Consider the following 16,094-nt stretch of genomic DNA (forward strand, 5'->3'; position numbering starts at 1 on the left):
CAGTTCCTATTTTATCAAGCCTCTAATAGCAATTTCCTTACTACCTTTTCAGCTTTCTTCTTGCTCTTTGGACCTCTAACTAACACCCATACACTAAGTCAGTATTTTTGTTCTGCTGTCATCTTATGCCCAGCTGCCAATTTCTGCCCTTTCAGTGACAATACTCCTTCTCCCCCACTTACCTTCTTAAAGAAACAAGTTTATTATTTCTTTATAATTCTATAGTAAACACATGTGTTTTGCTGCTTCACTTGGTGTTGACTGGGTTGCAAGGATGGATGGGAGTTCCAAACTGGCCTCTCTAAGAAGGATGGAAGTTAGGAGGGAGAAGTGAACCCTCCTACACTGTTGTGGGAATGTAAATTGGTACATCCACTATGAAGAAAAGTATGATATTCATTAAAAAACTAAAAATGGGGCTACCATATGACCCTGCAACCCACTCCTGGGCATATATGCAGAGAAAAGCATGATCCAAAAGGATACATTCTACCCAGTATTCACTGAAACACTGTTTACAGCAGCCAAGACATGGAAGCAGCCTAAATGTCCATCCACAGAGGAAAGATAAAGAAGATAAAGAATATTACTCAGTCATTAAAAATAATGAAATATGCCATTGCAGCAACATGGATGGACCTAGAGATTGTCACACTGACTGAAATAAGTCAGACAAAGAGAAATGTCATATGTCATCCCTTATATATGGAATCTAGAAAGAAATGATACAAATAAACTTACTTACAGAACAAAAAGAGACTCACAGACTTAGAGAATGAAATTATGGTTGCCCTGGGTTGAAGGCTGGGGGAAGAGATAGTTGGGGAGTTTGGGATGGGCATGTACGAGCTGCTAGATTTAACATGGATAACCAAGAAAGACCTACTGTACAGCACATGGAACTCTGCTCAATATTATATGGCAGCCCGGATGGGAGGGGATTTCTTTCTTTTTTTCTTTTTTTTTTGAGGGGATGGGAAATGGATACATGTATATGCATGGCTGAGTCCCTTCACTGTTCATCTGAAACTATTACAACATTGTTAATCAGTCATATCCCAATACAAAATAAAAAGTTGAAAGATTAAGAAAAGAAGAAGAAAGATGGAAGTCTGGAGTGCAGCTGGGACTATTGGGAGGTGTCTCAGCTCTGCTCAGGCAGTCCTCTCCATGTGGGTGCTTGAGCTGCATCATACCATGGTGGCTACGTTTCAAGAGTAAGTTACTCATGCAGTGAAAACTTAAGCTGTAAATCTCTTAAAGCTCTTAAAAAGTGAATTCTGCCACATTTACTTGTCCAACAAATCTCAGGGCAACTTCAAGTAGAGAGGAGATAATGTCATCTTTGAATAGAAGGAGTGGCAAAGTATTTGGATAAATTTTAATTCACCGAAGGTGAATCTGACTGCAAGGTCGGGGACTTTCTAAATCAGAACAGACAAAAGAAAAAAAGTTTTAAAAAACTTACTGTTATGACACAAGCCTTTTACATCAATACTTAATTTTTTTCATCTTAACTCTGGATTGTGTGTGTGCATACATGCTCAGTCACTTCAATATATCTAACTCTTTGCAACCCCATGAACTGCAGTCCACCAGGCTCCTCTGTCAATGGGATTCTCCAGGCAAGAATACTGGAGTGGGTTGCCATGCCCTCCTCCAGGAGATCTTCCCAACCCAGGCAATTAATCCACGTCTCCTGAGTCTCATGCATTGCAGGCAGATTCTTTACTGCTGAGCCACCATGGAAGCCCTAATTCTGGGTTAGTTTACACTAAAACACACAAGCTTATTGTGTAAGATTTTTTATTAATATTGCTTATACTTATCTTTAAACCAAATTAAGTTTTCCTGTTTCACCAAGACTGAAAAAGTTGTGTCATAGTTCACATTTTTCTAAATTGTTCTAAATGGTTCACACATCAAGTCATCTGTCAAACTACATCTTTTCCCCTATAATCTCCAGGGAAAACACTGGTGTTTTCTATTTTTTTTTTCTTTTTTACTTTTACAACCATTCTGTACCTACTCTCATATGGGAAAGTATTTACAATCTAAGTTTTCTCCATTGCTGTATTTGAGCCTTGCAAAAATATGAAAAGATGAACCATCTTGGACCATAATATGAATGCTTCTAAACCACATATTTAATATTGCATGGAGAAATTTTTTCTTCACACTTTATCCAAATAAGCAAGATATACATCAACAAAATCTCTTCATACTGGAATTAATCCTCTGTGCTTATTCTTCTCATCAGAAATGTGTCCTTCTCATTGTTTCATCAGGATCAGTGTTCTTAATAGAAAGAGATATACTGATTCATTTCCTCCTCAATCCAGTTCATGAGTAATGAGGAAGCTGATTGTGTTGTTCAACTTCTATTCCTTTCTTGAGATGATACAGTTAGTAATGAAAAATATAAATTTCCTGTGTGTTCACATCTCATCCATCAGTTATTCCATTTGTTATGTTTGCGTTATGTAATGTCTGCCATTCAAATATGCATTTTTCATCAGTTTCCCTTTGCTCAGTTCTAAAAGGATGATAATAACAGCAATACAGTTTAGAAAATTCCATTTTTACTATGGAATTAATATCTCTTTACCCAATATCAGGAACCTATGATAACTAGTAAAATTAGAATGGAAGGGGGAAACATTTTGGGATCTTTGTGTATAGTGGGGGCATTAGCAGTCCTGGAAAACCTAAGAAAAGACTAAAGATGAAAAGGAGAATCATAGTCACACATCAGTTAGAAAACAGAGGTTGGAATAGTCAAAGACAAGGATAAGCATGCCAAATTCTCTTAATCTTTTTCCATGTGATGGGTCTATCCATGCTGAGCCACATTTGGACTGTCAGCTTCTCCTCAGGAATATGTTTCTGCTCGATTCACAGAAATATCCTAAACATCCAGTATAGTGTTTGAAACTTAGCTGAGATGTGATAACCCTTTATTTAATCAATTAGTTAATTAAGCATTATAACAAATCTGTGCAGTTTACAGAGCTTCCCTTGTGGCTCAGCTGGTAAAGAACCCACCTGAAATGTAGAAGACCTGGGTTCGATCCCTGGGTTAGGAAAATCCCCTGGAGAAGGGAAAGGCTACCCACTCCAGCATTCTGGCCCGGAGAATTCCATGGAAGTCCGTGGGGTCACAAAGAGTTGGACACAACTGATAGAATGTCTCACATGGTGCCTAGACCACAGAAAATCAATGTCTTTGATATTTTATAATCTAAAAGACTTAAAAACAGGTCATATTGATTTATATGGCTATTACTGCCCTAATGTACGAGAGGTTTTCAATGCAGGCCACTCTCTAAGCAACAGGATTATTCTTTGAGTTAGTTTCTTCATCCCTAATGGTACCGTCCTTATAGGGTGGTATGTATGGTGCTCTGAGTTAGGAGATTTCTGCTAGGAGGGAAACAGCATGGCAAAATCCAACAGTGATACTGCCCAGATAATGGTAAAATGTAAGAAATATTTAACTCCCCACATGTTTGCATGGGAGATAAACTTCACACCAAACAAAATAATTTTGGTCAATTTTGCAAGTACCTGTCAAGATAAAACAAATTTTAAGACAAGATCAAAATCTCTCAAAAGTCTTCCACTCAACATTTCAATTCATCAGAGACCTACAATCTAAGTTTCCTTTTGAGACTGTCAGCAGTACTGTATCTGATGGACTTAATTACTCTGGAAGCGTGGGTCATACCACACTGAATGCAGGGGTGACAAAAATGCTTGGTTATTAAAACTATAATGGCAGAATTGTATTCCACATGCAGAAACGTAAAATATTACTATTTATAAGCAAATATATTTTTAGCAGTTTGAGATTTATTTTCCAGTTGAATTAAATGCTCATTATCTCTTTTAGATAATAACTTTTGGAAGGAGTTATAGAGGTGAAAATCTTTCTCTTATTACAACTATTCAATTAGACTCCTCTATATTGGAAAGTCTTAATAAAGGGAAATTCAGGTTCCATGATACACCTTTTTCCTTTGTTAAAAGTGTGGATTACAAAATGAATAAAATTACAATCTCCCTTTTTTCCACTTGTATTCATTATGCAAAGCTACTATTTTTTCTCACATGCCAATCAAGTAAATGCAGTAAAATCACCTTTAGGGAAATGAAAGATCCAATAGCATGATTTTCAAAAGAAGTTTGGGAGAGCTAACTTTTAAAATTGTAGAATATTTTGCTTTAAGCCAGGGGTTGGCAAACTCTGGTCTGTGGATCAAATCTGCTCCCACCCACTTCCAATCCTGTTGGTTTGGGTGGTCCAAATTTTGGTTAAAAATTTGTTTTATGGTTAATAAGCACATAGTATCTCAAATTTGCCTCTTGGCCTAGTAAGACTTTAATATTATTTTCTTGCTCTTTATAGATAAATGCTGCCCATATTTCTGCTATATATATTCTATATATTATTAACCTAGTATTTAAGGATATCTCCATAACTAAATTCAATCTCTTCTTTTTCAAATGATAGCAAGAGAGCTTCACCATCTAATTTTTTTACAATTGCAGAACAATCTCATTTTGAAATTTTATATCAGTGCAATAATAATAACAATACCAGTATATTATGTTCATAAAAGAACTTCATACATATTATAATTATAACACTGACAAAATCCATTCATTAAATCTCCATAAGCCTGTTTTACAGGTGAAAAGGAAATTGCTTTCAAAGAGGTTAAGTGATTGGCCCAGGGTTATAAGTCTTATAATTATGAGGGCTTTTCCTGCAACATTCTTTTTACATGGATTCATGGTGCCTCTTCAAATTAATCTGAACTCTTCGGTCATTTAATTATGCAAGAAAAATAATCATAAACTAGCTATGCATATAATATGAAGGTAAAAGATAATGAATATAATGCAATTAGCAGTGTTTTGTTGCAGTTAATGAAAATAAATCATAACAATCAGGTCACCAGGTAAACACCTTAGTAAAATGAGCAAAGAGAATTAAAATAGATTAATGGTTTAATTAAGTAACCTAAAAGTTACTCAGTTCTGCCAATGAGAGCAGAATGCTTAAATCAGTTACTTGTATTCATTAGATCTTTGACAAATTTTAACAATGTAATTTTTTCAACCATCTATCCAGTTACTAATGACCTTTTTGTTAAATTTCAATTTCATTAAGCAATTCCAAGTCAAATTAACAACTGATTTGTATTTCAATAATAAGTACTTGCCTTACATGTTGTTATTACAATTACATACCCATAAATTTAGAAAATTTACATTAAATTTCCTAGGGAAATCAGAAGGTTTATCATAAGTCATAAAGGAAAGCATCATGTGGAAGTGAACTTGGGATATTAAAGCTTACTGTTGTGAAAGGCCAGGGAATAATTAAAATATAAATGATACATATATTTCATTGGAGTAATATTTTAAGATTTCATTAAAGCATAGCACCATATTTAATTTTTAAAATATTAACTTTATGCTTATTTTCTTTTACATAGAATGACCTGCTATAAAGTCACTACTGAGAGTTCTTGAGTTTATTTGATGCTTAAATACAGTGTTTGAAAGTGATGTTTTTCAGAAAACAGAAGTTTGGTTATAATTTCTGAGTCTTAAATATCTGATTGACTTTTCCAATTTTCTTTGGAAATGAATAAGATGGTAGGAAACGATTAGATCACAAAAAATTTCTTCAATTCTATTTAATATTTTATAGAAGTCTGGGCATTCAGGATTTTTTTTTTTTAATATCAAAAAAAAAATTATGTTGACCACCCCAACCTAATTTGCTGAGAAAAGTACATTCCATTTTATGTTTCAGGTACTTTTTAAGCATCTCTTTTGGTTATGGCTTTTCCAGGTTTCTCTATTACATATCAATCATCTTAAGTCTAATTTTTAAATCCTTTTTTCTTCTGCTTTCTAGAAGAAACTTGCAAGATTATCTTTCACATTGCTGATTACATTTTCTTCATTGTCACTTCTTTTCTATATTAAATGCATTTTATAATTTTAAAATTTTAAATGCATTTTAAATTTCTATCAGATTTCCACTTCTTAATACCATCATATTTTGTCTCATCCAGTTCCATTTTCATCAGCAGCCGTTTATTTCCTGTTTCACATTTTTGTAATTTTTTGTTGAGGACAAATAGTAAATGCCTTAAAATAACATTTCTATGTCCTTTCTTTCAAAGCATCAACAAAATTCCAAACCTCTGAATTTTATATGAACTGGGGAGCAGTCCTACTACAAGATCCAGTAATAATTCCTTCCTCTTTTTCTCTTTAATTATTTTGAGCAGGGAACACTATATCCAGAGCCAGTGATAAATTCAGGGCCTAAAAATCTCCTTGTTTCTCTTCTCTGATCACACATTTTTCTCCTTGGATGTTTCTTTTGGGTCTTATGATGGTAAGCAAATTAATATCAACAGCCCTCAATTAGCCTACTATGGTATACAACAGTAGCTATTTATATGAGTCAGGAGGAAGTAAAAGGAATATTTTTCTGATGCTGCTTCTTTGTATCAAGAGTGATTGAGGACTTCTGATTTAAAGCAATGGCCCAAAGCATAACACAAAATTTGCAACTTCTAGACCATAAAAGTTTTAATATATTTTTCTACCTCTGTCTCTTGTTATTAATACTAGTGAATTCACATCCCAAGTTTTCAATCTGCCACCACTTCATCATATACAACTGGTAATGTTTAGAATCACAGGGATTTTATATACTTTCATCAATGTGTGATAAGGATAGAGTCTTGGGAATGAGGAGTTATGCAGCTCTGACCCTCTGAGACTATGTCCAATGCTGTATGAATAACTTAGACTTTATATCTAAGCATTCAATCTCACAAACAGTTCAGTCTATACCTCAAGATTCAAGTGCACATTCTAACTAATGTTTCATCGACAGAGGATGAGGATCTATATTCCAGTTCTACAACAATCTCAGGGCCTTTGTTTTAAAGACTTAGGGTCAAGAACAAAGGTACCCCCTTCCCAGACTTGTAACATTTAAGGTACACAGTACCTTGAGTGTAACAAGAAAAGCAAGATCAACAACAGTAATGCTAGCAAAGACTTAAGGAATTTGGAGACCATGAGCGTTGGTTATAGACTTTGCTTATTAGTGAAAAGGAATTCAATTAAGATAAGTTTAAGACAGAGAAAATATATTCACTCACAACTCAAAAGTCCAGGAATAAAGCTGGGTTAATGCCTAGCTTTATTTAAAGATTCAGATATTTCACCCAAATGGGAAGTCTTTTAATTATGACATTTGCTTCATTTTGAACCACCTGTGCCTGACGTTTCAACAGCTTTGCCTCTGCGTTCTCCCAAACTCGAGCACAGTGAAGAACGTTTCTCCTCCATATTTTCTGCAAAACTCCTAGGATTCATTCTGACCATACAAACTTGAGCCATGTGCCATTAATGAAACAGTCACTGGGGCTGGGGAGATTTGATACACTGGTTGGCAGAATTTGCTTGTAAATCTCTCTCATGAAGCTGTTCTACAGCTCATGTCTGTAGCACCATGGTTTACGTGGAGTAGAAATCAATACATAGCCTTCATTTTCTCTTTATTGGTAGACTGAGATAATAGTGTATTTAATGAATTTCATTTGTTGCTATTGCACAGTCGCTCAATCGCATCTGATTCTTTGCAACCCCATGGATTGCAGCACGCCAGGCTTCCCTGTCCTTCACCATCTCCCAGAACTTGCTCAAACTCATGTCCATTGAGTTGGTGATAAATTTCATTAGAACATCTTGAATCATTGATTTCCTTAGCAGATGATACAGCAGAGTCTTAGGCTTTATTTTCGTCCCTGTCAGTGGAAACATAGCCCCAGTAATAGACTCAGAAAGTTTTTCATGTTTGGAATGACTCAGAAAAGTGAACCAGTAAATCAAAACTTTCTTACAAAATAGTGCAAACTCTATGAGCCTAAGAAGAATATGCCAACATGGATGAAAGGTGCTCTGTCATCCACGTGCAATGGCAAAGAAAGAGCAGAGTAGATAAAAGCAAGAGTTCACCAATCTAGATGCTCATGTTCCATACTGATCTTAACCTTTAATAGTTTTGAGGCGCGGGCATTTATTCTAATGTCTCTCTGAGGCTCAGTGGGTAATTCATGAAAGTAATTAGAGCCGTCCCTTTCACAGAGTAAGCAGGCTACAGAACATCTTCCGTTAAACAAAGTATATGGAGATGCTTAGCAGATTTTAACTTGAGAAATAAGAGGAAGCCTTTTCAGTTTTTGAGGATGTACAAGACTTCTTAGGTATCATTCCAGTTTATTTATAATGTTATTATGAAATAGCACTGGACTGAAATCTCTCTAAATATGCCACAGTTCTGAGGAGACAAGCTTGTGAGAGGCATGATAGTCTAAACATGATATTCAGTAAACTGTCTATAATATCTTCTAAAACTTTCCCCCACTTTTTTATTTCTTCACACTCACTTTTATTTCAGATTCTCCATCTTAGGTGGGATGGAGCTACCAGGTAAGGTCATATTTTGTTTTGAATCTGTGCTCCCCTCTGTTGAAAAACCAGTGCCTGCATAATTCTCATCTATGAGATAAAACTAAGCTTTATCAAATTACAGTCTCAACCCTAGTTTATTGATCATTTCTGCCACCTTAGAATTGTTTCCTCAAAATACCTCTTACCATACTTATACTTCCAAAATATGCTAGCAAATCCAAACAATTCACAAGTGTCAGACCTTTCTAACTGTGCCCACAAGGTCACTGGGTCTCTTCAAATCTGTTGAACAATTTTTGTTCTACATCTTTGAGGTAGATGGATGATTACCATTTAAAAGATATGTTTCTCTTTTACTTCATAGTGCCAGACTCTGATGATTTTCTCCTGCCAGCTCTCTGAGGACTCCAGGCGGCTCTTCGATGTTGATAATCTATGCTTTTCTAGAATAGTGCTGTCGGTAGAACTCTGCTCTAGTGTACTGTATGGGACAGCACAATTCTAGACTATCCTTCTCTCACTCAGAAGGGTCTTATCTACTCTCCCTGCTTGGAATAGCTGCTGCTGTTTTCCAACTGGCCTCTTGGTTGTCTTTCCTTGTTTGCTTATAAACTGCAACTGTTAAAACTGTAGCAAATGGTAATGATTACATTGATATTGATGTTTTCACTTTTCCCCCTATATTTCCCATACTAGTATAGCAGATTTTTTTCCCCCTTTGATTCTATGTCTTAAATACCTCTTAAATATGTCCATTCCTTTACCTGTCATTGCCACATGCTTAATTCAAGCTCTCCTAGTCTCTTTCTTGTACTATCAGAAAAGTTTTGCATTGCATAAGAATTTTTAGTGTCTTGGTGGGATGGTGAAATACTGCAATGAAAAATCACACAAAAAAATAATTTTCAGAAATTCACAACTATGTTATTCTTTGTGTTTCTGTACTTTTTCTAGATCTTTGTTATCGTACATAATCTCTTTATCTGTTACATATCACAGCTCTTTTTTATACCATATTGTAATCGCCTTAAGAACAGAACCATAGGAAAATTGTATATCAAAATGGTATTAGTCATATAAGAGGTTTTCAATGAGTTATATAAATAATTATGCCTCCTGTATAATAGTCCTAAATCTGAAAAAATAGTTTAGGTAAAAATAATACAGATAAAATATTTATAATTCAATTATTCACAGTAGGAAAATAAGTATCCAGTATTTCTGACAAGAGAATAATAGCTAATGAATTTATGATAAATATCTTATATATTTGTAAGCATATTTTAGTACTTCTAGAAAACTCATTTCAGATGACTGATTAATATGTTTCTATCTCCTGGTAATACTCTTAAGTACAATAAAGTGTTAATAAATGGTTTTCAGTGTCATAAAAATGTTTCTATCTTCAAAGCAAATTAAATGCCTCTATAAAATTTAATCAGACACTTAATAGGATCATATATATGTAAAACAAGTAAACAAGATCACCACAAAAATAAACATAAAAAATAACTTGAAAAAAGAACACCAGTGCATCGTATTTGTCATCAAGTGATTGGAATGTGTTTAAATTTTGATTCTTCCTGTTTTATTTTTTTTTAATTATTTCTAAGGTTGTCCAAAATGAACAGAAGTAAATTTATCATGAAAGTATAAAGTACTATCATATTGTTATTATATGCTCGAAGATATCTAACCAGTGCCACACGTTTGCCAGTGATCTCATTTTCAGAAGAATTTGTACAAGATTTAAATTTTCATCATGTATAAAAAGGGAAAATACATTTTTAAGATGATTTCAAACTTTGAGCTCAGTCATAAATTTCTTGGAATTTTTTTTCTTCTTCCAAGTATGTCTCAGGATACACTGTATAGTATAAAACTCCAAAATGACTTGAAATCACTTGCCTGAGATAGCATAAGATCTTCTATACAATCCTTAAAACCCATATATCGAAAATAATTTTGAGAGAATATTTTAAGCTTTAACTGCACTGCTTCTGCATTTTAAGGCACAAGCAGAGTACTTTTACTTTCAATGATGTGTAAGAAAGGAAGATATTAAAGTTTAGGGGAGGGAAAGGAATTCAAAGCTTCCCATTTAGTCCTCTCCTCCCTTCCATTCTTACTTTTATTTATTTGTTTGTATTTCTCTTTGCTTCTTTTACTTACAATATACACATTTTTTTCTGAAACAGATTGTGATGAATAAACCCTAAGGTTATTCCCAAGAAGTTACACCTTTGTTTAAGTCCCTGTGAAGAAACAATGAATTGCTTCCAATCTATGAAATATGGCAAAAATTAAGGGATTTGTAGATGTAATTAAAGTCTTTTATTTGCGTGTGTGCTAAGCTGCTTCAGTCATGTCCAACTCTTTGAGACCCCATGGACCATATCCTGCCAGGCTCTTTTGTCCATGGGATTCTCCAGGCAGGAATACTGGAGTGGGTTGCTATGCCCTCCTGCAGGAGATCTTCCCCACCCAGGGATAGAACCCATGTCTCTTGCTTCTCTTGCATTGCAGGTGGATTCTTTACCACTGAGCCCCTGGAGAAGCAAAGCCTCTAATCGCTGTTGTTGTTGTTGTTGTTTTCAGTTAATTAAAAAAGAGATTGCCCTTGGCCAGAGGCCTGACCTAATAGGCAATTTTTCAAGAAGGCCCAGGCCTTGCCTCTAGGATGGGATGGGGAGGGAGGTGGGAGGGGGGTTCAGGATGGGGAACACATGTACACCCATGACTGATTCATGTCAATGTATAGCAGAAACCACTACGATATTGTAAAGTAATTAGCCTCCAATTAAAATAGATAAATTAATATAAAAAAATAAAGAGAGTTCAGGCCTTGCCTGTAGTTAGAGAATCAAATTAACTGAAATACTCAGTCTTCATCATTATCCTTAAGGAAACCAGCTGCTGTGATTTTTGTAACCACAAAGAAAAGAATTCTGTCGAAACCTAAGGGAACTTAGGAGCAGGTCCTTCCCTGGACAGACCTGCAGGTAAGACTGCAGCCCAGCCAACTCCTTGATTTCCGCCTCGTGACATCCTGAGCAGAGAGCTCAGCTTAGCCAGCCCAGACGTCTACCTTACAGAAAGTACAAGATAATAAATGAGCTTCGTTTCAAACCAGTAAGTTGGTTGATTTGTTGCATAGAGCAGAAAATTACAATGAAGATATACATATCTGTGAAGTAAAGTTTTAAAAGTTGTGCTAATATTTCACTCCACAAATATTCTAAGACTCTCCTGAATACATTCAATACATTTAATCCTTAAAATAACCCTGACAGGCTATTAATAATTTTGCTGTTTGCTTTCTTGTTTGTGAAAACAGACAATCACTGAGCTTGGACACAACTCCGGAAATAGTGAATGATGCACTGTTAGGACCCAGGTCTGTCTGATTATGAAGCCTGTTTCTTGCCCGCACCCTTCGGTGATATTCAGTCAATGATTGGTATCCTTGACACAGTGCTAGTACTTCTGCACCTAGGATTAATTACACAATTAAGGAAAATCTGGCATAAAGGTGTTTGGATTGCTTTGTCTTCTGTTCTTGTATTTGAATATCTTTGTGCATTTTGGAAGAAAATGTTCTAGCTATATTCAGATTGAAGGAAAATAAACTCATCATGGTGAAATATTACTGATTTAAATACTTTAGGGACAGAATAAGACAAATGATGTTGCAGGTATAGTTTATCAACATGGATATTTGCATTCAGTCTGGCACTGTGCCTTTTAGAAAGGTGAATTGCTAAGAACAGTGCAGAACTGGGGCAGTGCTTAAAATACAGTGCAGGAGAAACATTCCATTCCTTGTCACAAGCGAAATCACTATCTCTAATGATAAGAAGAGATTGGTTGGGATGATCCACATAAGTTCTCTGAGAAAAAGTCTATGCAGTAACCAGGATGCTGTGATGAATGTTTCTTGCTTTATTCCAGCATAGCTCTCTCCTTAAAGAGATGAAAGAGAAGCACATTAGAATTATGTAAGGTAAAAAATCAAATGCAGTTTGTTTCTCATCAGTTTTTAGAGCTTGCAAATAACTATTCAAGAAGCATAACTCTTTAAAAAATTAAACAGGAACATCAGTATGTTATGACAGAGTAATATATCCTGAACACATTGTGATTCATCCTGTGGAAATCCACAGAAGAAAAGGAACTGAATTGAGGCAGGAGTGTTGTTACTAAATGAATGCAAGGAAATACAGTGATCTGTAATACACCGATCTGGTCTTTTATGTTCAACATGTACCAGGATAAAATAAAGACCTAGTGAGATTCATACTACCTGGTTTTCTTAACTTCAAAGACTGTAGTGACATTCATATAAGATCTTGAAAGTTAAAACATTTTAAAATGGTATATATATGTATATATATACATACGTGTGTGTGTGTGTATATATATATATATATATATATATATATATATATATATATATATATAATGTAAGGAATTGGGCTTATCTGGTACCTCATTGGTAAAGAATCCTCCTGCCAATGAAGGAGACACAGGCTCGATCCCTTGGTCAGGAAGATCCCTTGGAGAAGGAGATGGCAACGCACTCCAGTATTCTTGCCTGGAGAATCCCATGGATGGAGTAGTCTGGAGGGCTACAGTCCATGGGGTCGCAAAAGAGTCAGGCATGACTTAGCAACTAAACAATAACAAGGCAAAGGAGTTGCTGTTGAAGCAGACATTCAACATTCTTCCCTCAAACAGATTCAGAATTATAAAAATCACTTACTTCCTTTAATTGGAACTGTAACTATAGGGTTTTGCTTTTGGTGGCTCTCTTGAGCATTTTATAGATAAAGATCCCCCTGGAAATTCCAGGCTAATTAAAATCTTAAAATTAATAAAAGTATGTTTACCTTATTATATTAAGTCATATGTGTGTGATAATTATATATATATATATACACACACACATATATATCATATATATATAGTTGTTGTTTCCACTTAGAAAATATAGAAAACTAAGGTACTGAAAATTTTATGTTTTCAAGGTGTGATGAGAAATGACCAATGCTGTTAATGATTGTGATCCATGAGGAACTCAAAAATGAAACCAGAAATGCCCTAAAAATGGGCATCATAATCACAAAATGAAAGGACATTAGTAGCTGCAGATGATGAAAAGTGACAAGTATAGAAGCTTATTTTTCTTTTACCATCATTCCCTTAACTGTGAGATCTATTCAAATCCCCTATTGTTTGTGTCATTTTAACATTCTCCAAAGACAAATTCCTGTCTCTCCAGTATTAAAATAAGCAGTATAAAAATAGAATCAATGATTTTTCCAGGTAGTAACCAAAGTATTATTTTTTTTCAAAGAAAATCACCTTCTCTCTCCCTCCTATTCTATCTATACACAGAATCAGATGACCCAACATCTCCACCCTATATTTTAACTTACTAGAGAAAATTAATGACCATATTTTTTACCTGACCTGAGACAGGTTGTTCCTAACTGACTTGATTTGTCCTTTCATTCATCTTTTGTGTGTCTGAGTTTTTGTTCTGTTGATTTCATAGTTTTCTTCGAATGGAACAGTTTTAACTTTTCTTTTTCCAAGCTCAGCTTTCCACCTTTCTTTTGATAGAGTGCCTTGATTTCCACTCTACTGAGAGTAATACCATCAGGCAAACACTACTATCCAATCTACCATCTTCTCTATCTTTAAATCTATCTCTTCACACTCAACTCCAATATTATTTGAGTCTCATCTAAAGTATCCCTATTACTTTTCAAGGCTAACCTTTCCTCTTTTGATCTCACTTCTTTTATTATCTTTCTTTTCAACATTTCCAGCTTCTCCTTCTCCCTCAGCTCTTATGTTGCAACATAAAGTTGGGTTTGGCTTACCTCTATTTAAGGAAAAAAGTCCTAGAGCACCTAGATAAAGTGACAACTGATTAAGTCCTAGATCCATCCTCTTTTATGGTAAACAAATAGAAAAACAACACAATTGAGAACTAAGTCGGATAGTCAAGCAGTTTCTCAAATATGAAAGTATTTCCACTGATAATGTGATATGTGAAGGTCAATCAAGTCTCAGCTTTAATAACTGATATGCTTTACCCCCTTGAAAGAGAAAAATTCTGCCCATTTGTAAAAAGACAGGGAAAATGTTACATGCTCCTTCTATCTCTGTCTCTACCTAAGTCAAAGAATATTAAGTACAGATGGAAACAGTCAGATAGTAGTCAGAATATGTAAGTTCCATCATTTCTGCTGGTTCTTGCTGATCTTTCCTACTGGAGGATTTTTAACTGATACTAACCTATATTTCTTGAATGCCACATACATTGCCTAAGCCCTCTTAAAATCAATTTCTTTTTTTTTTTTAATAAAATTAATTTCTTATGCATGGGCCAGTAGGACCTTTACTTTCTCTTTAGCATGGTTCATACTTTCCATTCTCTGTAGCATATGATATATTTTATATTGATAAATGCAAGTGGTGGAAAAGTCAGGTTCACAATGATACCTATGAGGATAATCACTGACTTTCTTAGTCAATAGTCCAAATATAGGGGCCATTTAAAGTTGGAACATTCAGTAGCTCAAAATATGTATAATCACCTATAGAGCAATGGTTACCAAATAAATTTAGGCATCTCCTCCAAAGCAAATTAAAACCTGTTCTGATACCTGCATATCCAAAACAGATTAAAGAAGAAATACTAAGATTGATGCTAAATATGATCCTGCAATTTCCTGCCCTCTTCTGTCCCTTATTCATGGAAGTAGCTCTTGAGAAAATTCTGAGGATCTCCTGACATACCAAATAACAGAGTTTGAAAAATTTGTAGAGTTCAGTGAAGCAGGAAGACTCCTGAGATAAAATGAACTAAGTAATAAAATATGATAGAGGCAATTTTGGCAGAAGCATAAATCACAAAGGACTACTAGACTTTGAAAGAAAAAATATTGCAGACGGTCCCCAACTTAGAATGGTTTGACTTACCATTTTTCAACTTTATGATTGTTCAAAAGTGATACCTAAATATTCTTTAGAAATACACTTTGGATTTTGAATTTTGATCTTTACCTGGGTTGGGGACCTCAGTCTCATCCTCTCTTTGATCCTAGGCAGAGCCAGAAAGCCGCAGCTCCCATTCCACCTCGAGATCATGAGGGTCAACAACAGATACACTTACAACCATTCTGAACCAGTATGGCTATTCTACTCTTCACTTTTAGTACAGTATTTAATAAATTGCATGAAATATGCAGTACTTTATTATTAAATAGACTTTATGTTAGATGATTTTACCTAACTGCCAGGTAGTGCCAGTGGTAAAGAACTTGCCTGCCAGTGCAGGAGACAAAGAGATGTGGGCTCAGTCCCTGGGTCAGGAAGATCCCCTGGAGGAGGGCATGACAACCCACTCCAGTATTCTTGCCTGGAGAATCCCATGGACAGAGGAGCCTGGAAAGCTACAGTCCATGGGGTGTCAAAGAATCAGACATGACTGAAGCAATTTAGCACACAAACACAGGCTAATATAAGTGTTCTGAGCATGTTTAAGGTATGCTAGACTGTGATGTTAG

Source organism: Cervus elaphus, chromosome 30 (genome assembly GCF_910594005.1).
Source record: "Cervus elaphus chromosome 30, mCerEla1.1, whole genome shotgun sequence".
NCBI classification, from domain to species: Eukaryota; Metazoa; Chordata; class Mammalia; order Artiodactyla; family Cervidae; genus Cervus; species Cervus elaphus.